The sequence below is a fragment of the Anomaloglossus baeobatrachus genome, chromosome 2, assembly GCF_048569485.1.
Source record: "Anomaloglossus baeobatrachus isolate aAnoBae1 chromosome 2, aAnoBae1.hap1, whole genome shotgun sequence".
In the NCBI taxonomy this organism is placed as follows: Eukaryota; Metazoa; Chordata; class Amphibia; order Anura; family Aromobatidae; genus Anomaloglossus; species Anomaloglossus baeobatrachus.
The window spans coordinates 302464131-302488268 of NC_134354.1; positions in this window are offsets into that span (position 1 = coordinate 302464131).

Sequence of the window (24138 nt, forward strand, 5' to 3'; positions counted from 1 at the left end):
GCATACAGTTGGACACTGAAACAGCCAAAAATGTACAAGTGAAAATATGGCACTGCATTACTGCAAAAGAGAGATATTTAGTTTATGCATTGGCCAATGCATGTAAGCCCGAAACCAACGTCAAGGTATATCTCTGTAATCCGGGAACCTAACTTAAATGCCACTATCTAGGATAAAAACATCCGTATTTGGACAAAATGCCACTACTTGGACTACAAACCTCCATGTATGGGCAGCTAGGCTCCTGCTACAATGGTTATGAACACAGCCAGGTCTTAGGGCGGAGTGCCTAGTCAGAAAGAGACTCACTAGAAATATCATAAAACTGACCCACACATCCAACAAATGTGAACAGGTGCTAACTGAAAAAACATATTAACTATAAATGCATACAGTTGCACACTGAAAAAAAACAAAAATGTACAAGGGAAAATATGGCACTGCATTACTGCAAAAGAGAGATATTTAGTTTATGTATTGGTCAATGCATGCAAGCCCGGAACCAACGGCAAGGTATATATCTGTAATGAGCTGGGAGAAAGCAAGTGTGATTGGGATGACAACTCAGAGAACTGTTGTTTTTTGGAGGTTGAAGTTGAGGTGGAGGAGAGGGCACTTGTTGGAGCACTTGAGATCCATTCAAGCATGTTCTATTTTTGGGCATCATCTACCTTTGTTACAGTTGTTCGGGTCCGTAAAAAAGGAAGCACATCGGATTGTCCACGGAAAGTAGTAGACATCTTACTTTTGCTGGAAGATGGCCTATCTTCAGCAGATGTTAATGGAGCTTTGCCACCTTCCCCACGGACACAAACTTTTTTTCTTTTTCCAACACGCCTGTTCCCCTTTCCACCAGCATCTGTCATTTTGCCACTCATTTTGTTAGCGACAAGATTGGCCACTTAAAATGTGGATGCAAAAATTGAGAGGTGGTGTAGATTGCAGAGGTGGTCTAGCTTTATAGACAGCTGAAGAACCAACACTGACTATCCCAGAAAATTTTTGTATGCCCCTAACAGTGGCAGCACAGTTTGAAAATAAAATAGCGTGGCAAAACTGGGCAGGTGGGTACAGTACCCGGGTTCTGTGGGTACCAGGATAGGAAAGAAAAACTAAGTATTCCAGACACTTTTAGGATGGCAGAAAAAGTGTCAGCTCTTTGGGCAAATAAAATAGCATGGCAAAACTGGGCAGGTGGGTACAGTGTCCGGGTTCTGTGGGTACCAGGACAGGAAAGGAATACTAACAGTATTTCAGACACTTTTAGGATGGCAGAAAAAGTGTCAGCTCTTTGGGCAAATAAAATAGCGTGGCAAAACTGGGCAGGTGGGTACAGTGCCCGAGTTCTGTGGGTACCAGGACAGAAAAGGAAGCCTCACTTTCTATCCCTCCTAATGATGAAATGCACCAAGGAATTCCCTGAGCTGAGGTACACAGACGCTGTTATCTAAAGCTGTACACAGCATTTGCACAGACCTGCCTAGCAGCTATGGCTATGAATGCCTGGAAATCAGCCCTGAAAAGGGCTGAAATAACAAGCAGTCCCTAAGCAAAACAACACTGCGTAGCTAGTAGAGTTGAGCGATGTTCGAGGTTCGCCAATTTCATGTTCGAGTGATTTTGGGGGTGCTCGAGATCGAACGCGAGCTTTATGCTAAGAGCTCGATAGCTCGAGTTACGTTTGAGAACGGTTTGATCAGCAAAAAACCTAGCAATTTACTAGCTGGCTTTTCACTGTAATAGTGTGAGTCACTCTGTGATTCACACTATTATCTAATTTCAACGTATAGTGTGCGGGGCGGCGCGTTGAGATCAGTGCTGCTGGGATAATGGCCATTTTTTTTTTTCCTAAGCGCGCGTGCAGTGGGGCAGGCCAGCATGTCAGCCAATCCCAGACACACACACAGCTAAGTGGTCTTTTTTGCCAGACAAGCAAGGGCATGTGTCATAGGCTGTCCATGTGACATGTCCTTGCATTATAAATATGGCCATTTTCCCTCACGGCGCCATTATCTGCTTTCTGCGTGTAGGTGACAGTCACCGCTCACGCAGCTCCTGGTGCTGTTAAGGCTGTGTACGCTATACACACAGTGCTCTACAGATTAGGGACAGAAGTTTATTTCAGCCCTTTTCAGGGCTAATTTTCTCGGGCTCAGAGCCATAGGTGACAGTCAGGTCTGTGGAAACGCTGTATACAGCTTCAGATAACAGCGTCTGTGTACCTAAGCTCAGGGAATTCCTTGCTGCATTTCACCATTAGGAGGGATAGAAAGTGAGGCTTCATTTCATGTTCATTGACCCAGAAAACCCGGCCACTGTACCCACCTGCCCACTTTTTCCACGATATTTTTATATCAAACAGTGCTGAAGCTTAGTGGCATCCAAACAGTGGCTGCTATACTAATTTTGTGTCCCACCGGTGCCAAGCATTTTCCAGCATCTCTGCATTAAACCCTCATGCACATTTTGCTACGCTATTTTTATATCAAACAGTGCTGGACATAAGTGGCATCCAAAAAGTGGCTGCTATACTAATTTTGTGTCCCACCGATGCCAAGCATTTTCCAGCACCTCTGCATTAAACCCTCATGCACATTTTGGTACGCTATTTTTATAGCAAACAGTGCTGCCAGTTTTAGGGCCATAGTTGCATTGTCAGGGATAGTCAGTGTTGGTTTTTCAGCTGTCAATAAAGTTAGACAACCTCTGCAATCTACACCACCTCTCAATTTTAGCTACCACATTTTAAGTGACTAATCTTGTCGCTAACAAAATGAGTGGCAAAAGGACAGATGCTGGTGGAAAGGGGAATAGGCGTGTTGGAAAAGGAAAAAAAGTTTGTGTCCGTGGGGAAGGTGGCAAAGCTACATTAACATCGGCTGAAGATAAGCCATCTTCCAGCAAATGTGAGATGTCTACTACTTTCCGTGGACAATCCGATGTGCTCCCTTTTTTACGAACCCGAACAACTGTAAGAAAGGTAGATGATGCACAAAAAAAAGAACATGCTTGAATGGATCTCAAGTGCTCCAACAAGTGCCCTCTCCTCCACCTCAACTACCACATCCAAAAACAACCAGTCCTCTGAGTTGTCATCGCACTCACAATTGCTTTCTCACAGCTATCAAGTCTCCACCCGCCCTGCACAGTATGGTGTACCAGAGATGGCTGAGTCTGCAGAGTTGTTCAGTCACACTATAGGGTGGGAATCAGAGGTCTGCTCCCAAGCTACAGTGAGTACAGACCAGGAAATGGTCTGCAGTGATGCCCAGAACCTTTGTGACTCAGATTCAGGCCCTGATGACCAAGTTTCTGAGCATAATGTAGACCCTCATTCCCAAACTGTAACAACTGTTGGTGGAGACAATGAGGAACATACTGATGACGATGAGACGCAGATACCAGATTGGGATGACAACTTAAATATTAGGTCAGGGCAGGAAGAGGCTACGTCTGAGGGCGAGGGAAGTGAAAACACAAAGCTTGATGATGAAGTTCTAGATCCCACTTACTGTCAACCCACAGTCAGGAACTTGAGGAGGTCAACACAGGCGGTGCAGGAGGATGCAACTAACAACGAAGTTACCTTGCGCCTTCCTGGACAGAGTCGGAGTACTGGTAGCACGTCTACAACTGCATCCTCAGCCACCACTCTGCCTCTGAGCACAAGTTGGGGTGGCTCTGCAGGTCGCATGGCCTTTAAGCCTTGCCTAGCCTGGTCCTTTTTTGACCTTGCAAAGGATCTCCAAAATAATGTGATCTGTAAAATTTGTCGGGAATCTATAAGTAAAGGCAAAAAGCTCACCAGTTTGACAACTTCTTCCATGAATCGTCACATGAATACCAAGCATAATTCCCAGTAGGAAGCTCACTGTGCTGCAATGCGGTCTAGCGTAGCGGCCCAACCACCGCCTGCCCCTTCTAGTGCATCCACGCGGTCTTCATTTTCTATTACTGTGGGGACAGCTGTCACACTTGGTTTTCCACGCAGACCTTCCACCACTGTAGCTGCAACAGGCAGTTTGCTTGGTAGGTCGTCAGTTGGTTTGGAAGGGGAAACAAGTGCGTGTGTACAGCTCTCTCAGACATCGATAGCACCAACGTTGGATGAAGGCAACATCATGTCTATGCCTGCACTTTGCTCACAAACCTGCATTTTTCCAGGGACACTCTAATCACCACCGTCTACACACAGCAGCCAGATCTCTGTCCGACAGATGTGGACAAATAAAAGGCCATTTCCTCCGAGCCATGACAAAGCTAAGAGGTTGACTTTATCCTTCTGTAAGCTCTTGGCTACCAAAATGCTGCCTTCCCACCTGGTGGACACAGAGGATTTTCGAGACCTTATGTCCGTCACAGTGCCCTAGTACCAGATGCCCAGTCGCCACTACTTCTCCAAGAAAGGTGTGCCTGCGCTACACCAGCATGTCGCACACAACATCACCGTTTCCTTGATAAACTCTGTGTGTGAACGGGTCCATTTCACCACCGAACTTGGACCAGTAAGCATGGACAGGGGCGTTACATGTCACTGACTGGGCACTGGGTAACTATGGTGATAGATGGAGAAGGGTCTGCTGAACAAGTCTTGCCGTCCCTACAACTTGTGCGTCAATCCTCTGTATGTATAAGTTCCTCCAATGCTTCTGCCTCCTCAACCTCATCTGGGTCCTCCACCTCCGCTCTAAGCCTGCCTGGTCAGGCCACCAGCGTTGTAACTGCGCACAAGGAATCACGCACACCTCCTTACTATGCTGGCAGCAGAGCGCAACGGCATCAGGTGGTCTTTAGCTTGAAATGTCTTGGAAATAAGAGTCACACAGTGGCTGAGTTGTGGGCAGCTCTGCTGTCCGAGTTTCATAAATGGTAGTCTCCACTCAACCTGCAGCCAGGTAAGGCCGTGTGCGGCAATGCTGCAAACCTGGGTACGGCCCTTCGCCTGGGCAAGGTGACACACGTGCCTTGTATGGCTCACGTGTTGAACCTTGTTGTCCAGCAATTTTTAACACACTATCCCGGCCTAGATGGCCTTCTGCACAGGGCACGAAAACTGTCTGCTCACTTCCGCCGTTCAAGTGCCGCATTGCATCGCTCCAGAAGTCTTTCGGCCTGCCGGTTCATCACCTGAAATGCGATGTGCCGACACGCTGGAATTCGACTCTCCACATGTTACAGCGACTGTGTCAGCACCGCCGAGCACTGGTGCAATACGTCAGGACATATAGCCTGGGCCAACGAGATGCAGAAGTGGGGAAGATCACCCTGATGGAGTGGTCTGAGATCAAGGACCTATGCACCTTTCTGCACAGTTTCGACATGGCGACGAATATGTTTAGCGCTGACAATGCCATTATCAGCATGACAATTCCAGTCATTTTCATGCTGGAGCACACGCTAAAGACTATTCGGAGTCAGGGGGTGGTTCACCCGAAGGGGAGGAAGTACATGAAGATTCATATGCGCAAGGGATAACAACATCACCAAGGTCCAGACGTTCATAATCACCACGGCGGCAGGCATGGGACGGTGGGGGAGAGGGATTAACAAGGGTGCATGGTAGCAGGCAAATGTTGAGGAAGGGGCAGGAGAACATGAAGAAATGGAGGACGAACTGTCTATGGACATGGAAGACTCAGCAGATGAGGGAGACCTTGGTCACATTTCAGTTGTAAGAGGTTGGGGGGAGATGTCAGAGGAAGAAAGAACGGTTTGCACCTCTATGCCACAAACAGCGTGGACTTGGTCCGCATGGATGCGCAAGACACATGAGCACCTTCTTGCTGCACTACCTAAAATATGACCCTCGGATTGTCAAAATTAAAAGTGATGATGACTACTGGGTTGCCACACTATTAAATCCCCGGTACAAGTCTAAATTTGGTGAAATAATTCCAGCCATAGAAAGGGACGCACGTATGCAGGAGTATCAGCAGAAGTTGTTACTCAATCTTAGCTTGGCTTTTCCACCAAACCCCAGTGGTGCACGGAGTGAATCTCCCAGTTGTAAATTGACAAACATGGGACGGTCTCGTCATCAATAGTGTAACCGTATCAGCAGCACCGTATCTGGTGCTGGTAACAGCAATTTTATTGAATCGTTTCATAATTTTTTAGACCTTGCAAGGCCAACAGAAACAACAAGTCTGACACATAGTCAACGGCTGCAGAGGATGATACAGGAGTATCTCCAAATGAACATCGTTGCCATGACTTTGCAACTGGAGCCTTGCTCATTTTGGGCTTCAAATCTTGAAAAATGGCCTGAGCTCGCCACTTACGCCTTGGAGATATTGTCGTGTCCAGCTGCCAGCGTTGTCTCTGAACGTGTCTTCAGTGCTGCTGGGTGTGTGCTGACAGATAAGCGCACGCATCTGCCCAGTGACAATGTGGACAGACTAACATTCATCAAAATGAACAAGTCATAGATCTGCAAGCAATTTACTACCCTTGTGTTATCCTGGGGAGAGTAAATGCTTGTGGATTTGGAATGTGCTTGATGCAAATGTACCTGTCAAGTTTGCAACTGGGGCACAAGTGCTGCCACTGAAAGAGTGTTTGTGGGGCCGAATTTTTGGAAAAAAGAGAGACTCTGCTTGGAGTAACCCTTGCGGTGTTTTTAAAAATGAGCCAAGATGAACAGATCTGGGATCATCAAAGACTTTGCTAGACCTTCCCCGGTGTCATCTGGGCGACAGCTAGGCTGGCGTATTTTGGAATGTGCTTGATGCAAATCAAAACATCCTGTTTGCAACTGGGGCACAAGTGCTGCCACTAAAGGGGTGTCTGTGGGGCCCAATTTTTGGAAAAAAGGGAGACTCTGCTTGGAGTAACCTGTTACGAGGGGGACCCGGGGAAGCGTGCCAAGATGGGGAATGGACAGCTTCCGCCGGTCAAGGTCCACTGTGCGGTGTAAGGGACCGCTGCTATGGTGGAAGAAGAGTGAGCGGGTTGCTGCTAGCGATCGTCTGGAATGACACAGACGATCTACGTACACCGGTCTGCCCTAACCCGTGAGGGTTGTATGGCAGGGATCACACGGCTCGGTGTACCTGTTGCACGGGGAAGCACAGAGGTGCCCACGCACGTGTGCCAGTGGAAATCACGAGAATATGGCACGAGGGTAGCACAGAGGTGCCCACGCACGTGTGCTTTCAATAACCAGGTGAGTCCGGTGGAGACTCGAGGAGCTCACCTGGAACAGGAACACGGCCTGTCGAAGGAGCTACTGCCGGAGCAGCAAGGCAGGGACACAGCCTGCAAACCAGGTGCTGCCTAAGCAGCAAGGGCCAAGCCCACGGAAGCCGATAATGCCTGAGCAGTGGCGTGGCAGCACGCTGCCAGACATCCAAACATAGAAGGACGGTCGCGCGCCGCCATGATGGCAGGAGGAGCTTTTAAGAAGGTGTCGCTCCAGCCAAGGGCGGGCGCGAGGCGGAGATAATGGACTTGACCCAATCAGGATCCACGACGTCCCAGCCTGGCCAGTCAGGATTCACCACGTCACCAGCCTCGTCATCAAGCCGTGTGACGTGAGTGGGCGAATCAGGACCCACTAAGCATTGCACATGCTCACCCTCCTGCCTCTGGGAAATAGAGGCGGGATCCTCGGTCTCACAATGTGTAGAGATAACAGGAGTCTCACTGCTTCCCTGAGCAGAAAACCTCTGCACATTGCGCAACCTCACAGACCTTCGGGGCTGCTGAGCAGGAGGAGCCGCGGCAGGCAAGGAATGGGAGACCGCCTCATTTCTTGCAACAGGAGTACCACTAGGTGTCACCCTTGTGCTGCCTCTCTGAGGAGGTTTCTCCTGCACTCTGCGCAGTCTGGCAGACCTTCGGCGCTGCTGAGCAGGAGCGCTCGTGGCAGGCAAGGAGACTGCCTCATTCCTTGCCACAGGAGAGCCACGAGGTCTAACATTACCCCCCCGTCTAGGCCCCCCCCCCTGCCCGTGCTCGAAGGCCGCTATCAAACCCGGGGCGTGGATATGATCCTCCAATTCCCAGGATCTATGCTCCGGACCACGGCCGACCCACTCCACGAGGTAGTACCTCCTGCCCCGTATGACTTTTGTCTCCACAAGCTTCGCCACCTCAGGGTCGTCGGACGGAGAGTCGGTTTGAGGCGTCAGGGACCCCGAGAACTTATTAAGTCGTACGGGTTTCAGGAGGGATACGTGAAAGGTGTTGGCTATAGCCCAGCGTGGAGGGAGCTGGAGTCGGTATGCCACCGGGTTTACCTGCTCTAGTACTTTAAACGGACCCAGGTACCTAGGGGCGAACTTGGCTGCCTGTACCCGTAGGTTAACATTCTTAGAGGACAGCCACACTAGGTCACCAGGGGCGAAGGATGGTGCCGGGCGGCGGCGCACATCAGCTGTTGTCACCATCCGGTCTTTAGCCCTCTTAAGGGCCTCTTGGGTGTTATCCCAGATCTCCCGGGCCTCGGTCGCCCAATCCTCCACTCTAGGATCGGGTGACGTAATGGGCATCGGAACCGGGATTCTGGGATGTTGTCCGTTATTGAGCAGAAACGGAGTCTGGCCAGAGGATTCATGGACCGAATTATTAATGGCAAATTCGGCCCAAGGAAGGAGGTTAGCCCAGTTGTCGTGGTGCGCGGAGATAAAATGGCGGAGGTAAGTTACCAAGGTCTGATTGGTCCTCTCCACCAGTCCATTGGTTTCGGGATGGTATGCGGAGGAGATGTTCAGCTCTATCTGCAGGAGCTTACAGAGCTCTCTCCAGAAGCGAGACGCGAACTGGGAACCCCGGTCGCTCACCACCTTGTCAGGCATGCCATGCAGCCTAAATACATGCCTAATGAATAAGGTGGCGAGAGCACGTGACGTCGAGAGTCGTGGGAGAGGCACCAAGTGGACCATTTTAGAGAAGTGATCCGTGATGACCCATACGACCTTGTGGCCTGCTGACTTGGGCAGATCTCCCAGGAAGTCCATTCCCACCACTTCCCAGGGACGATCCAGCACTAGCAGTGGGTGAAGAAGACCTGCCAGTCTCTGCCGGGACGGCTTATTCCGTGCACACGACATACAGGCTCCCACATACTCCTGTATGTCCTGGGGTAGTCTCGGCCACCAATAGTGCCTAGTCACAAGGTCTCTGGTCCTTTTGACCCCAAAGTGACCCCCGACCTTGGAGGCATGGGCCTATGATAGCTCCTCATTCCGTAATTCAGGGGGAACGAGGGTCTTGCCAGGTGGCACCTGGTCCAAGGAAGTGGGAGTGACCATCCTCAAGCTGTCCGGGGGTAGTATAAGACGAGGCTCCTCCTCGTCCTCCTCCAACACAACCATACAACGTGACAAGGCATCGGCCCGTACGTTTTTCTCACCGGCCAGGTGGCGGATAATAAAGCGGAACCGGGAGAAGAACAAGGACCAACGGGCCTGCCTTGGGTTCAGGCGTTGTGCTGTCTGGAGGTATGTGAGATTTTTATGGTCGGAAAATACTTCAAATGGATGCTTCGCACCCTCCAGGACATGCCGCCATTCCTGGAATGCTAGTTTCATCGCCAGTAACTCCCTATCCCCTATGGAGTAGTTCCTCTCGGCCGGAGAAAAGGTTTTGGAGAAAAAGAAACATGGATGCTTCCTTCCTCGTTCGTCTTTCTGGTACAGGACTGCACCAGCACCGACCGAAGAGGCGTCTACCTCTAGTAGGAAGGGTTTGGAGATGTCTGGACGATGAAGGATGGGAGCTCTGGAGAAGTAAGTTTTGAGAGTGTGAAATGCCTCTACCGTTTCCCGTGTCCATGCTTTGGGATTAGCGCCCTTGCGGGTAAGGGCAATGATGGGTGCTGCCACCGTCGAGAAGTTGGGAATGAACTGGCGATAATAATTGATAAACCCCAAGAATCGCTGGATCGCTTTCAGCGAGCGGGGCTCAGGCCATTTCATCACTGTCTCCAACTTCCCCGGATCCATTGCTAACCCCTAACTGGACACGATATACCCCAGGAACGGCAAGGATTCACGTTCAAAAATGCACTTTTCTAGCTTAGCATATAACGAATGGGTGCGGAGCCTCTTAAGTACTCGAATGACATCCCTCCGATGTGTGGCAAGATCGGGGGAGAAGATAAGGATATCATCCAGGTATGCAACCACGGAAAGATACAAATCCCGGAAAACATCATTCACAAAGTCTTGAAATACGGCGGGGGCATTGCAGAGTCCGAAGGGCATTACAAGATACTCGTAGTGACCGTCCCTGGTGTTGAAGGCGGTCTTCCACTCATCGCCCTCTCGGACTCGCACTAGATTATACGCCCCACGTAGATCCAGCTTCGTGAAGATCTTTGCCCCGCGGAATCAATCAAATAACTCCGTAATGAGGGGCAAAGGGCGTTTGTTTTTGATCGTGATTGCATTTAATCCCCTGTAATCGATACAGGGGCGTAGATCCCCTTCCTTCTTTTGCACGAAGAAGAACCCCGCACCGGCCGGTGAAATAGACTTGCGAATGAACCCTTTTGCCAGGCTGTCCTGAATATATTTGGACATAGCCTCCGTCTCTGGAGCAGAGAGGGGATACACTCTGCCCCTAGGGGGCTCGGAGCCTGGCTTCAGGTCTATTCGGCAATCGTATGGCCGGTGGGGAGGAAGGGTATCTGCGGCCCTCTTGGAGAAGACGTCCCTGTAGGCCTCATAAGGTGTCGGTAAACCTGGCTCCCCTGTATTCCCTGAGGACCCAACCGACCTAATGGTAGCGGGTGGTTCGGTAGTCACAAGGTGCTCCCTACAGGATCCTGCCCATGATGAGATCTCCCCTGTTGCCCAGTTGAGTATAGGAGCATGCTGTCTCAACCAGGGGAGGCCCAGTAGGATCTCATCCGTCCCCCCTGGAAGCACCAGGAAGGACACCTGCTCATGGTGTCCTGGTGGTACTTCCATCCTGAGAGGGATGGTGATCTGGGTGATGGAATCGACTAGTAGGGACCCGTTGACTACCCGAACCCTGAGTGGCTTGGGCAAGAGAACCAGGGGAACTGAGTATCGGGTTGCCAGGGAGGTCGAAATGAAATTGCCATCAGCGCCTGAGTCCAGGCAGGCCAGAGCAGAGAAGAGAGTAGTGCCAAACTGCAACTGGGCGCTGATAGTCAACCTAGAGGGAGAAGCAGCGTCTAGGAACCCCCCTCTGATGGAAACTAGACGCTGTCTTTTCCCGACGGTTTGGGACATCGGGTAGCTATGTGTCCCCTCTGCCCACAGGAAAAGCAGATGACACCAGACCGAGAACCTGGGGTAGAGGAGACCGCTTTGGACACCTCCATTGACTCCACGGAGTCGCCTACAGAGCTGGCTGGGAGACCTGTCTGGTGGAAGACGGGAGCCAGACGCTTTTTAGGCCGTGAGGACGTGGGTGCTGAAGAGACCTCGAGCCTCCGCTCTGCCTGGCGGATGTCTATGCGAGAGGCAACCACAATCAAGGACTCTAAAGTGGCAGGCACCTCACGCGTGGCCAGTGCGTCTTTGACGAACCCTGCCAGGCCCTCCCAGAACACAGGGACAAGGACCTTATCCGGCCAGTCCAGCTCTGCGGCAAGTGTCCTAAAGTGTATGGCAAAGTCCCCGACTGAAGCGGACCCTTGCCGAAGTCGTAGGAGGCGCAGCGCGGAGTCGTGGGTGACTTGAGGCCCGAGGAACACCATTCTCATGGCCCCAAGATAGGCTGCTAAGTTATTCACCACCCGATCTCCGCGCTCCCACAACGGCGTGGACCACTTCAGCGCTCTCCCTGTGAGCAGGGACTGGACGAAGGCTACCTTCGCCTTCTCGGTAGCGTAAAGAGTCGCGGACAGCTCTAAGTAGGTGGTGACCTGGTTTATAAAGCCACGGCACTCGGAGCTGTCCCCGCTAAAGCGCTCTGGAAGCGCAAGGCGAGGAGACCTTCCGCCCAATAGCACAGCCTGGGTAGCCGCCTGGGTGGCGACTGTGGTCAGAGTAGTCTTGTCGGAGGAAGACTGCTCCACTGCTGCCAATCGTGATTCCAACTGCTGCACATAACGCAGCAACTGCTGCTGCTCTTCAGCCATAGCCAGACCTTTGGCGTGACCGTAATGTTACGAGGGGGACCCGGGGAAGCGTGCCAAGATGGGGAATGGACAGCTTCCGCTGGTCAAGGTCCACTGTGCGGTGTAAGGGACCGCTGCTATGGTGGGTGAAGAGTGAGCGGGTTGCTGCTAGCGATCGTCTGGAATGTCACAGACGATCTACGTACACCGGTCTGCCCTAACCCGTGAGGGTTGTATGGCAGGGATCACACGGCTCGGTGTACCTGTTGCACGGGGAAGCACAGAGGTGCCCACGCACGTGTGCCAGTGGAAATCACGAGAATATGGCACGAGGGTAGCACAGAGGTGCCCACGCACGTGTGCTTTCAATAACCAGGTGAGTCCGGTGGAGACTCGAGGAGCTCACCTGGAACAGGAACACGGCCTGTCGAAGGAGCTACTGCCGGAGCAGCAAGGCAGGGACACAGCCTGCAAACCAGGTGCTGCCTAAGCAGTAAGGGCCAAGCCCACGGAAGCCGATAATGCCTGAGCAGTGGCGTGGCAGCACGCTGCCAGACATCCAAACATAGAAGGACGGTCGCGCGCCGCCATGATGGCAGGAGGAGCTTTTAAGGAGGTGTCGCTCCAGACAGGGGCGGCCGCGAGGCGGAGATAACGGACTTGACCCAATCAGGATCCACGACGTCCCAGCCTGGCCAGTCAGGATTCACCACGTCACCAGCCTCGTCATCAAGCCGTGTGACGTGAGTGGGCGAATCAGGACCCACCAAGCATTGCACATGCTCACCCTCCTGCCTCTGGGAAATAGAGGCGGGATCCTCGGTCTCACAATGTGTAGAGATAACGGGAGTCTCACTGCTTCCCTGAGCAGAAAACCTCTGCACATTGCGCAACCTCACAGACCTTCGGGGCTGCTGAGCAGGAGGAGCCGCGGCAGGCAAGGAATGGGAGACCGCCTCATTTCTTGCAACAGGAGTACCACTAGGTGTCACCCTTGTGCTGCCTCTCTGAGGAGGTTTCTCCTGCACTCTGCGCAGTCTGGCAGACCTTCGGCGCTGCTGAGCAGGAGCGCTCGTGGCAGGCAAGGAGACTGCCTCATTCCTTGCCACAGGAGAGCCACGAGGTGTAACAGTAACCCTTGCGTTTTTTTTTAAAAATGAGCCAAGATGAACAAGTCATGGTTCAACAAAGACATTGCTACCTACCCCGGTGTCATCCTGGAGACAGTTAAGGCTGGCGTATTTTTGAATGTGTTTTATGCAAATCAACCTGTCCAGTTTGCAACTGGGGCACAAGTGCTGCCACTGAAGTGGTGTCTGTGGGGCCCAATTTTTGGAAAAAAGCGAGACTCCGTTTGGAGTCCCCTTGCTGTTTTTTACATGATTTTAGAAGTGCATGCCATGCCTATACCTGTGTCTCCTCCTCTTTTTCCTCATCCAGCTATTTAGTTTTCGCATGAGTATTTGTCCTTGTCACTTTCCAATGTGTTTGTGTTGTCTTGGGAGTTGTTTGGCACCTTTTGGACAATTTTGAGGGTTTTTTCCAGGTGTTTTTATGTGTTTGTGATTGCCTCCCATTGTTTCCCATGGGGTACGAGAGTTCGACAAATGGTTCATCGAATGGCTCGTTGAACGGGGCACCGTTCGGCGAACCGAACTTGAACTCTAGGGGGGTGGCTCATCTCTAGTAGCAAGCACTATGTCTATAGTGCACACAGCAGTCTCGGCGGCAGCAGCGTGAGAGGTGACTGTCACCCACACGCAGAAGGCAGATAATGGCGGCGACAGGGAAAATAGCTGTATTTTATAAGGCAAGGACACATGACATTCACAGCCTATGACACATGCCCTGGCCTGTCTGGCAAAAATTCACTTAGCTGTGTGTGTGTCTGTGATTGGCTGAAATCCTGGCCCGCCCCACTGCACGTGCGCTTAGGAAAAAAAAAAAAAATGGCGATCGGCATTCTCTCAGCACCACAGATCTAAATGGCGTTTCCCCCCGCACACTATACGCTGAAACTTGATAATAGCGTGAATCACAGTGACTCACACTATTACAGTGAAAAGCCAGCAAAAACTAGCTAGGCTTTTTGCTGATCGAACCGTTATCAAACGTAACTCGAGCTATCGAGCTTTTAGCAAAAAGCTCGAGTTCGAGTTCGATGTCGAGCACCCCCAAAAATCACTCGAACATGAAATTGGCGAACCTCGAACCTCGAACATCGCTCAACTCTGGGACTCTTTGTGGTGGACTGGTTAAAAACAGAACTGTTTGCAACATTCAAGTAATGTGCCTCCCTGTCAAGGGATGAAATGTTTAATGTTTTATATTATGTTATGCTTTTACCTTTTTCAGAAGCAGTTTAATAAACGTCACTGGCCGGACAGCCCGAGGACGGGCTGTGTTCTACCAAGGGGGAGTGTTATGCCCTGACAAAATCAGGGTGTCACAGATGACTGCACCCCTCTTCCAGGTGCAGGATTCCCTCCTCCTTGGCCCTCCATCACAAACCCCACATCCAGGTACATAACACCAGCCAGCAAAGCCTAGTCACCCCCCATGACAATAGGAACACACCAGTGGGCGGGGCCAAGTGGATGACGATGCCCACCTAAAAGAAAGTGAGAGGAGTGTCAAGTGACAGCGTGGTCAGGAGTTGCAGCTCCTGGACTACCGGACTACTGACTAGGTGGCAGTCGGCAGACAGGACCACAGGCTACGGAGATCCGGTCTCGGGAGACCTTAAGTGGACCGGGGCAGGGTTGTAGCCCGCCGGTGCCAACAGCGGGAATCCGGTCTGAGAAACCAAGGAAAAAATTGTGAAAACATGCCCTGCTGTAACTAAATAAAAGCATAGCACTCTCAGCCCTTAGCCACATTGAGGCCTATTTTAGACCCATGCTAAGGCTTTAATATTAGAGAGTGTAGGTACTATCCCAACTGGGTACACCTTGACGTTTGGTGGGATAGCTTTATGCTTTTTTTTTATCAAAAACAGTGTTTACTAAGTACCCTATGTTTATATGCACTATGCTTTTATTTAGTTACAGCAGGGTATGTTTTCACAATTTTTACCTTGGTTTCTCTTTGTCTTATGGCCAGTGTGAACATGGTGTCACAAGCTCCATGTATACCATCTGATACTCCGGCTCACTTTTTTGTTTTGATGTAGTTTTTTTGTATTCAGTACAAACAGGGAGTGGCCCCCTTCTCAGTGAGCTGGGCATTTCATTCTATGCATCCCCTGACTGTGTGTCCTGTTGGGACCCGGTCACTCTCAGCCCTTAGCCACATTGAGGCCTATTTTAGACCCATGGTAAGGTTTTAATATTAGAGAGTGTAGGTACTATCCCAACTGGGTACACCTTGACATTTGGTGGGATAGCTTTATGCTTTTTTTATCAAAAACAGTGTTTACTAAGTACCCTATGTTTATATGCACTATGCTTTTATTTAGTTACAGCAGGGTATGTTTTCACAATTTTTTCCTTGGTTCTCTTCCCCTTTCTAATTGATCAGCCGGGGACAGAATTTCAGGTCTTGTCCCACAGGAGGCCCAGATAGAGCGAGACAGAAGCCCAACGATGGGGAAAGGGCTCCGCCATTGCTTGCTAAGATCCCACAGGTCAGTTCTTGCGGGCCACAGCTCCCAACACATAGTATCATCGGGAGTGGACTTCCCCGTTTCATGCAGAGTAGTCACCAACAAGGACACAAACACTAAGTGCAGGAGGAAGGGACTCCTGTTTGCTGTACCAGGGTGTGGGACCCGAACTCCCCCGCCGGAGGTCACTGGTCACTGGCAATTTGGTTTACCATCTGGACTCTGTGTGAAGTTATTGAGGAACTGTGAGTACACCAATACCACCCGGTCCAACCCGCAGATTACGCTCCGCAGCTCCATCCCACCTGCATTGGGGCCCCGGGACAACACCTCCCCTACCCGTGGAGGGGATAACATCCAGCTGCCCCACTCCATTGATCCCGGGCCTCACCCCCAGCGGCAGCGGTGGCGCCACCAAAATCACCGCACCCCACGGGTGGTGTCACTGACAAAACCTTCCCTATATAAAACTCCCCTTTTTCACTTGCGGGTGAAAGATGGGTGCTCAGGCCCGGGATCGGCTTCCCCTCGAGCCATCGCCATGACCCTGGATCCGAGCGTCTCGAGCAGCCCCCCTGCCATGGTCTGTCCCCTGCCCACAACATCAGCATGTGCCGGTACTGCAATATCAGCATCTGCCCGCACTGCAGTGTGCGAGCAACTGCGGGGATGATGAGCGTTGCCGTCAGGAGTTTAGTAAAGTTCATTACATGCGACGATGAAGTCCTGCACTCCTGTCGTTAGCGCTCGTCACTAACAGCCGCATTCCTACATCATCTCTCACGGCCGGCCCGAGACTGTGACTAGCGGTGACATCACAGGCCGCTCATGAGAGGTGATTTGAGAATGCGTCGAGCATAGAACTCAGTGACCAGCGCTGATGTCAGGTGTGCAGCAGCTTCCATCACCGCAGGAAATGTACCTTGCTAACTTCCTGAAGTCAGCGCTGGTCATGCCCTGCAGTTACCTGGGCTGACCTCATGATGTTAGCTCAGGTCAATGCACTGCTCTCCCAGCCAATGATGAACATTCTTTTCTTCATTGACTGAGACAGTGAGTATGGATCGTCGTGGGATCCCCTTATTGGATTACGTCAGACCCGGATTTGTCTTTTCTTTTCAATAAAATGGTGAAAGAGAGAATGTGTTAGGGAGTTTTTTTTCCAAATAAAAATTTGTTTGTCATCTGTTTTTTTTTAATTACTGACTGGGTTAGTGATGTCGGGTATCTGATAGACGGTGACATTACATATCTGGTATCAACCGTAAATATTACTTCGTTTTCCACTGCAAGAGGGCATAGGGATGAGCTGGTTCAAAAGCACCAGTAATGGCACATCCAATGGATGCGCCACTTCTGGGGCGGCTGCGGCCTGCTATTCTTAGGCTGGGGATGGTCCAAGAACTGCGTACCTCCCTGGTCTGAAAATAACAGACCACAGCTGTCCACTTTACCTTGGCTTGTGATCCAATTTGGGGGGGCTTCATGTTTTTTATTTTAAATTTATTTATTTAATTTAAAATAACAGCGTGGGGTGCCCTGTGTTATGGATTACCAGCCAAGGTGAAGCTGCCAGCTGTGGTCTGCAGGCTGCAGCCATCTGCTTTACCCGAGCTGGCTAGAAAAAATTGGGGGACCCCACGTGATTTTTTTTTTAAATATTTTTTTATTTTTTTGGTTAAATACAAGGCTAAGTACCCTTTAGTGCCACATGAAAGGTACTAAATGGTGCAAGATTAGAAAATATTGTGGAGTGGGACATTATATGTCTTTCTCATCTATTATCTATCTATCCCTCTAGCTATTCGTCTATCTATTCTTCTATCTATCCCTCTATTCATTCATTTATTCATTCATCCCTCTATTTATCCCTCTCTCTCTGTCTCTCTATCTATCCCTCTATCTATCTATCCCTATATCTAGCTATATCCATCTATTTATCTATCTAGCTGCTTCCGTGTTTTGTGGTCCGCAAAAAAAATGGAAGGCACACGGATGACACACGGATGACACAAGGCCCGTATACGGAATGGAACGGGTGTCACACGGATGCCACACGGATGCATCCGTGAAAAAAATCGGAACATGTTTTGCGGACCGCAAAAACGGAACCCTTACAATTTGACACCGCCATAGCCACAAGCAGCCTGCTGCGGTTCCAGTTATGCCCAGGCGCCGGCCGCCATTTTTGGCCATGTCCCAGGTCTTCCTCATCCACGTCTAGTGCGCATGCGTGTGCCGATTTACCCCAGTCAGAGCCTAAGTCCATTGTTTCGCCTCGTGAGCATGCTCAGCCTGATAGTGCCATTCCTGAGGCTGTCTTCAGTTCAGGCTACTGAGTATGCTCCTACACTTAGTGTGAAAAGCCTATTTGTACAGGTACTTGGACATCGTGCCATGTCTAAGTCCTGTGTTGTGCCTACTGAGCATGCTCAGGCAGATAGTCTGATTTCCGAGACTGTTGTTCAGGGTACTGAGCATGCTCAGGCACTTAGTGCATCAGAGGCTAGGTCCAGTAAGGACCTCACTGGGCATGTCCGTAAGATGGCAGGCTCTGATAGGTCGACACACATCAGGTGTCCTGATGATGTGGCCACTCCGGACTGGCTTGCGGAGGCCCACCCCTATGACTTGGCACCTCACCATTGGTTGTCAGATGATGACTGGTGAGGTGTTTGGGGCAGGGCAGCCATGTAGTCATCAGTGATGTGGGGTTTCCAGATAGGCCGCTGGTGATGTCGCTGATGACGTGGCATTCCGCTATTGGACCCTGGAGGTGACATTGTGGTCTACCCTGGGTTAGGGGCAGACCCAGGTTATAAAAGGGCCTGGAGACAACATGGACGTGTGCAGTATTCTCATATGCTTGTTGTGAGCATACCTCCATGTATACAGCCCATTGTGGCATAAGCCTTTGTTGGAAGCGGTAGGTAGGGTCAGGCGTCTGGTGCTTGTCACGCCAAGACACCCATGGCTCAGCACGTTAGGGTGAGGCACCGGGCTTCCACCTTCTACCATCCAGTCCTGCTAGGTTTCGGTACGGTGAGGGTCAGGTTCCTTGTGGTCTGACGTGCCCCCTACGCATGTGACCAGTCTGCAGCATCAGTGGCAGACTTGTGTGCCTGTGTGTGCCTGCATAACAGCAATAACCTGCAAGCAGGTAGATAATGCCCAATAGTCCAATTTACACAAGATAATAGCAGGGACTAAAACTTAACTTTTAATAATCCAGATAAAACTGTCAATATTACAAAAGTGCAGTAAAATTGCCAATTGGCTATAAATTGAAATGGTCTCACCCAGATGTTCTCCAGGGACAAAAGGACACACCGATCCAGGGTTGATCACAAGCGGAAAAAACCAGGGTAAAGCATTGGGAGATGGTAAGATATAAACCCTGTCGTGCCCCGTGCCAATGCTTCCGCCCTGACAAGGGCAGCGCCCAAATGAGCTGTCTGCCCCACAACCAAATAAAGAAGCGTTCTCCCAACGCGTTTCCCTCTAAGTGAAAAGAGTTCTTCAGGGGAGATTAAAGAACCAATTGAGCAACCTGCAGTGGCAGGGTTCAAGAGACTGATCGACCTGCAGTGGCAGGGATCAAAGGTACAGGCTATGTGTCCAAATACAGGGTGGTGCATGGACACAGAAGCCTGAAACCACTATATACCCATTAGTTAATGATTATTACCTTCAGCCGTGCAGGGAAACCGCCCTGCAAAATACTCCGTTCGTACTCACATTGCCGGCGTCTGAAGTCACTTCCGGTCATGTGACCAGCAGACTTCCGCGCTCCAGTCTGGAACGCATGACTAACCATTGGATGGGGGAGACATCAATCGATGAGGTCACATCCGGTTTAGTGAACCTCACCATTATGATCACCCAGGCTTCCCCATCCTATCGCTTTGTACAGGGGGCGTGTCGCTACCAGCAGACTTCCGCGCTCCAGTCTGGAACGCATGACTAACCATTGGATGGGGGAGACATCAATCGATGAGGTCACATCCGGTTTAGCAAACCTCACCATTATAATCATCCAAGCTTCCCCATCCTATCGCTTTGTACAGGGGGCGTGTCGCTACCGTACAGGGCAGACTCCCTGTATAATATTCCGTTCATGCTCATATTGCCGGCGTCTGACATCAGGTCATGTGACTAACAGACTTCCGCGCTCCAATGTGGAACGCATAGAAATTAACTAGGTATGGGAAACGTCAATAGACGAGGTCACATCCGGTTTGGCAGACCTCACCATTATATGTCACATAAGTTTCCCCAACCAATCAACTTGCAATAGGGGTGTGTCACCACAAGTCATGTGACGATATACAGTTCATAACACCCACATATCGCAAAATAGTGCTAGTATACAACCCCAACAATAACCTCCGATTCCGTTAGTGAGTAATAGCTGAGATATATACAGGGCACTAATGAGCAGCTAATAGAGCACCTAGGGTTTTTCATAAACTTATCGGTTCTAATAAGGAATTGGATTGTCTGCTCAAACAGGTAAACAATCTAAAATATAGAGATACATGAGATGCCGGCAAAAACGACAATATCTACGGTAGCTAGAAGGTAAATTGAAGGGTATCAACATATTTGTATATGAAGAAAAACGAAACTGTGATCAGTGATCCACAACTCATACTGCAAAAAAGGGGAGGGGGGAGGGGGGGGGGGGACCCAGGAAGGGAAGGAATCAATATCTTTCCCAAATCGGACCATATTGAATCTAAGGATTACAGAGATACCCAGGGTCCAGTAACACTCCCAACCTGGACCTCAATTAACCCTATAATAAAGTGGATGCCAGGTAAGAGGGCTAAATATAGAGCTTGGTCAATGGTCTAGACTACCATTCGGACAAGACAAAAACACAACAGTTGGCTACTGTAGACACAAAGGCTATATGAAACACCCATAATTGATCTGGTCATTGAGGCCATCCGGGTGGCATGTCTTGAGGCGAAAAATCATCCTTGCCTCTTTTTGTAACAGGACACGATCGAGATTACCACCTCTGGGGGATTGTTTCACTCTCAGAATGCCCATGAAAAAAATGGCCTCCTTGTTCTGACTGTGGCGTACATTCATGTGCCGTGCAATGGGGGTATCGCGATCGTTTTTAATATCCCCCGTATGCTCACCTACCCGTCTCCGGAACTCACGTGTTGTCTTACCAACATATTGTACACCGCAATGACAGGTAGCCAGATACACAACACCCTTTGTTTTACAATTCAGGAATTCTCTAATATCCAGAGATTCACCTGTAGATGTACTAGTGTACCTTTTGCCTGTTTGAATATTTTTACAGGCAACACATGAGCCACATTTAAAGCAACCATGTGGTCTGTTGGGGATCCACGTGGTTCCCTCACTGGGCGGCACAAAGTGACTATGGGTCAATCGATCACCTAACGACCAATTTTTTCGAAAGGTGATACTTGGCTGTGGTTTGATGTAATTAGCGATATCCCTATCCATACCAAGGATCCCCCAATGTCGATCCAAAATCTGTCTGATGGCAGAGACACCCTTGGTATAGGTCGTGATGAGTTTGACTATACCCATTTCATCATCACACTTCCGCTTCGGAGTCAGTAACTTATTCCGGTCCTGGTTCAATGAGTATTTGAAGGCCTCTTTTAGGATACGATCTGGATAGCCCTTATTCAAAAAACGAGACCTCAAATCAGCAGCCTTTGCCACAAACTCGCTCTGATCAGAACAATTCCTTCTCAAGCGGAGGTATTGTCCCTTAGGGATACCCCGCTTGAGGGAAGGAGGATGGTGACTCTCCCACCTGAGGAGCGAGTTTGTGGCAGTAGGCTTCCTGTAGATTGTTGTCCTTAGCCTGCCCTCTGTACCAATCGTCACCATTAGATCCAGAAAAGGCAGGCTAATAGGATCGATGACGTAAGTAAAAGCCAATCCTAAGGGGTTCAGATTTAGCCTCCCCATGAATTCAATGAACAATTCACGGGACCCCTTCCACAGGAGGAAAACATCGTCTATGAACCGGACCCAAAGGTCAATCATGTCAGTGAAAGACGTCATAGACTCTTCAAAAACAGTGGTGTCCTCCCACCAGCCCAGGAACCAGTTGGCGTAGCAGGGAGCACAGGGGCTCCCCATTGCCGTTCCCCTGAGCTGGTGGTAGGTGGAGCCATCAAACAAAAAGAAATTGTTGTGCAGAACAAATTCCAACAAGGATAGAACCAGATTGCTGTGGGCATCGAAATGTTTCCCCCTAGTAGCAAGGAAGAATTTCACAGCCTTGAGTCCCCAATGATGTGGGATGGAAGAGTATAAAGTTTCCACGTCAATACTAGCAAGAAATGTATTGGGTCCCACCACTACATCCTCGATTCTACTGATGAAATCTAAACTGTCCCGTACATAAGAGGGTAGTGAGGTGACGAATGGGTTAAGGATTTTATCTATGTAAATCCCAACATTCTGTGTGACATTACCTACCCCAGAGACAATAGGTCTCCCCCTAAGGGGGTTTACCCCCTTATGTACTTTGGGAAGTATATAAAAAGGTAGACATCAATGGAAATTCAGGTATCAAAAAGGCTAGTTCTTCCTTGCTTATCAGGCCATCAGATTCAGCATTATTAAGTATATCCTTCAATGTTTTTTTGGCAACAATAAGAGGATTGCCAGAAACCTTACAATAGGTGCTAGTATCTTTCAATATATTTAAGCAGATGTCCCGATAATCATTTGTGTTCAACAAGACTGTATTCCCCCCTTTGTCTGAGGGTTTAACAGTAATAGTAGAGTCTTTCTCCAAATTACAGAGTGCACACATTTCAATTTTAGAAAGGTTGTTTTTATGCTCTATCCGATAGGGAGCTACACCCATCCCATTCAGATCAATCTTACTTAGAGCAAGAACATCACTCGTCACTTGATTCAAAAAGATGTCAATAGCCGAGACGTCAGGAAAATTCGGTGGCATCCTTGTACTTGGATTTTTTAAAGTGGTAAATGGACCTCTTCCGGAGATAGAAGGAACCGATTCATCCAACCCAGCCAACAACCTGACATCATCAATCATATCCACAGGTATATCTAGATCCGCACAAATTTTATTATCCTTTAATTTGAAGAATTTCTTCCAGCGCAATTTGCGGGCAAAAAGGTTTAAGTCTTTGATGAAATCAAACACTGAAAAATCATTGGTGGGAACAAAGGATAGTCCTTTGCTGAGGACCGCCATCTCTGTCTGGTTAAGGACTCTATCAGATAAATTGATAACTTGGATTCCTAATCTTTCCCCTTGCGACTCCTCAGAGAGTAGTTGCGATCTAAAAAAGGAGGATTATTGGTCTGTATCGGTGGATAGCCTGAGTGATCAGTTCTCTGTGGTCCTCTCCGGTTACGTCTAGCCCTTTGCTGCAGGCGAAAGGGGGGAAGGGGGGGGGGGTCCCCTACCCTCTGTATCCGAAAGTTCAGCCTCAGTAGAGGATAGGTCTGACTCCCGCTCCCTAGATGTCGGACCCTCAGTTGGAATAAATTGATATACTTTATTATCTTTAAAATCTTGAAGGTCACGTTTAAATTGTTTATGTTTCCTTTCTTTTAAGTGAAACTGAAATTTTTCGATAGAATTTTTCAAGCTATTCTCCTTAATCGAAAAATCACTCTCGTTTTGATAGGTTTTCGTGACCTCAATCTGTTCCTTGAGTTTGTTATTAATTGCCTCAAGGTTATTCCTTTCTTCTATAAGAAGGATTTTCATCAACCTGAGAGAACTAGCTGTGGCCTCTTTCTCCCAGGCAGTCATCAATTGAGGAGTCCGACACCTAGCAGCAGGTATAAGGGGGATGCGTAAGCCCCTAGGAACAATATTACTTTTGATATAATTATCAAGGCTCTGTACCTCCCACCAACTAGTAATCTGTTCCTTATAGGTCCTAGTAACCTCCTTGAAAGCAGCAGTATAAGATGGAGTGTACTTTTTTTGAACAAATTCTTTTTCAGAGAATATATCTTTTGCCTCCGTGAGCCAACTAGCCGTGTCTGGTCCTGTGGAAAGGAAGCCAGCCATGCCAGTCACTAATAAACAGTATAACAGCAATAACCTGCAAGCAGGTAGATAATGCCCAATAGTCCAATTTACACAAGATAATAGCAGGGACTAAAACTTAACTTTTAATAATCCAGATAAACCTGTCAATATTGCAAAAGTGCAGTAAAATTGCCAAATGGCTATAAATTGAAATGGTCTCACCCAGATGTTCTCCAGGGACAAAAGGACACACCGATCCAGGGTTGATCACAAGCGGAAAAAACCAGGGTAAAGCATTGGGAGATGGTAAGATATAAACCCTGTCGTGCCCCGTGCCAATGCTTCCACCCTGACAAGGGCAGCGCCCAAATGAGCTGTCTGCCCCACAACCAAATAAAGAAGCGTTATCCCAACGCGTTTCCCTCTAAGTGAAAAGAGTTCTTCAGGGGAGATTAAAGAACCAATTGA